This window comes from Cynara cardunculus, assembly GCF_001531365.2.
Source record: "Cynara cardunculus var. scolymus isolate 2C chromosome LG 1, CcrdV1, whole genome shotgun sequence".
NCBI classification, from domain to species: domain Eukaryota; kingdom Viridiplantae; phylum Streptophyta; class Magnoliopsida; order Asterales; family Asteraceae; genus Cynara; species Cynara cardunculus.
The window spans coordinates 33496535-33499145 of NC_037528.1; positions in this window are offsets into that span (position 1 = coordinate 33496535).

Below are 2611 nucleotides of genomic sequence, written 5' to 3' on the forward strand. Positions count from 1 at the left end.
TTAGCATTGGAGACTTGATGTTCTTCATCGGTTCTGGAAGTAGATTTTGCAGAGGTGCATGTCCAGAGATTACTTCTTCTTCGAAGATGTCTTCAAATAATTGAGCTAACTCTGATTCATTGGGTTTGCCAAGTGATGAATCAGATGCTCTTCTTTGAAGTCCGAGTCCTGAACTATTGTGTCCAGAAGTCATTGGTGTGGAGTCATCAAAGGACACATTGATGCTTTCTATTACAATCTTTGTCCTTTTGATGTAGATTTTGTAGGCTTTTGCGGTTTGAGAGTATCCCAGAAAGATCTATTCATCAGCTTTCTTGTCCAACTTGCCAAGATATTCCCTATCATTGAGTACAAAGCATTTGCACCCATAGACATGGAAATACTTGACATTTGGTCTTCTCTGATTGATGAGCTCATAGGGTGTCTTCTGGTGCCTCTTGTTGATGATGGACCGATTCAGGGTGAAGCATGTAGTAGAAATTATTTCAGCCCAGAAGGTGAGGGGTAACTCCGATGAAGCAAGCGTGGTCCTTGCTGCTTCCACAAGGGTGTTGTTCCTTCGTTCTACCACTCCATTCTGTTGTGGGGTTCTGGTTGCTGAAAAGTTTTGTGTAATGCCTTCATTGATGAGGTATTCATTGATTCTGGCATTTTTGAATTTAGTTCCTTTGTCGCTTCTAACTTTAATGAGTTTTCGTTGTAGAAGGACTTGAAGTCTTTTCATCACCCCAATGAGTAGGTCAGGAACATCTGATTTCTTCTTCACAAACTCAACCTAGGTGTATTTGGAGTATTCATCAACGAGTACCAATATGTACTTCTTTCCTGAGAGGCTTTGTGTAGATATGGGCCCACAGAGATCAATATAGATCATATCCAAGGGCTTGGTGCAGGAGGTTTCTGACTTTGTTTGGTGAGAGGTCCGTTTTAGTTTTCCCATCTCGCAGGCTGAGCATAGATGATCTTTTTCAAAGTTGAGATCAAGAATCCCCTTGACCAGCTTCTGTTTGGCTAGCTTTCTTAAGACATCAAAATTCAGGTGTGAGAACTTCTGGTGCCATAGCCAATTTTGATCGCTCTTATGGGATACAAGGCAAAGGGTGTTTTGTCCCTCAGAGGATTGAAAATCAAGAAGATAGATATTCCCTTCTCTCTTGACCTTGATGATGGTTTCACCGGGCTTTGTTTCTATGATACAGAAACCTTTGTGGAATCTGACTTCAAGACCCTTGTCGTAGAACTGGCTTATGCTTAGTAAGTTGTGCTTCAGACCTTCAACATAAGCCACTTTACTGGTGGAGATGTTGCCTTTGATGAGAGTTACGTATCCCTTGATGGTTTCCCTTGTTGTTGTCTCCAAACGTGACAGAGCCTCCAGATTTTTCGATGAAGGAGGTCAGCTGACTTTTGTCACCAGTCATGTGCCTAGAGCAACCTAAATCCATGTACCATGGTTGCACATGCTAATCCTGCAAGGCAAATTAAGGGGTTTTAGGTACCCATTTCTTAATGGGTCCACGTTTGTTAGTAGGAGATACCTCTCTCTTTTCATCACCCTTGCCTTTGTAGGCTTGGGTTTGGTAGCATTTCCCTTGCCCTTGGACTTGGGCTTTTTCACATTTTCATTTGTTTTAACTTTATAGCGAAACGTGTTGGGAGAATATGCAGTGATGTGTCAACATGTGATTCCTCAGGTTTTGTAAAAGAGCTAAACATTGACAATCATTATACTTTGGACATGAATGTCTAACGTTCTTTTTATTCGCTGAAAATGAAGAAGTAAATGCAGGGAATGTAAATCTTGTCCTAGCATCGGTTGTTTTTACAAACTTCCTATCTAGTTCAAATTTTTTATTTGAAGTGGTCTTTGTCTTTACTTCTTTTTTCCTGAGGAAGGATTGCTTTTCTTCAGCTGGATGAGAGGAAAAGTGGTGGTTAGATTTCTCAAAGGCAGGCCACTTCTGTTTTTGCTCACGAGTAAACTTAATGAACTTAGAAGATATGCTAGGGCCTTTTGAGTTATCGTTGGCAGATTCGATATTTCTCAATTTTCCGTTTCCTTTGTCTGAAGATTTCATCGATTGAGGAATACCAGATTTCATTGAGGGTTTGAAGTTTTGAGGCTTCTTATTTTCAATGATCTTTGGTGATTCACAGATTATCTCTTCTCCAGATTCAGTATCGAGAAAGTCTCTCGCTGAATGGATGTTCGTGGGAGATGTGGGTTCAGAGATTGATGTTTTAGAGTTATCTGCTAGAGGTTCCATCATTTCTGACTTAGACGAACTTTCAATGTTACTTGGATGGTTCATTGATTCATCAGTTGATGGTTCCTTATTAGGATTCTCCTTTTCATCAACAGTACTTGCTGATGAAGTAGGATTGACAACCAGAGACTCTGGTTTAACCATAGGGTTTCCATCAGTCTCTGATTTGGAGGTGTCGTTTCTTTCATCAGAAATCTTACATGTACTGCTCTCATATACCATGTTTTCAAAATCCTGTCTTAAGACGACAGTTTTTCCATCGAATTTAACTCTTTTAAAATTTGCTTTTGGTTTCGGGATAAAGTCGGGTTTCTGAATGCATCCAAGTTTGAAAGTGGATTCAA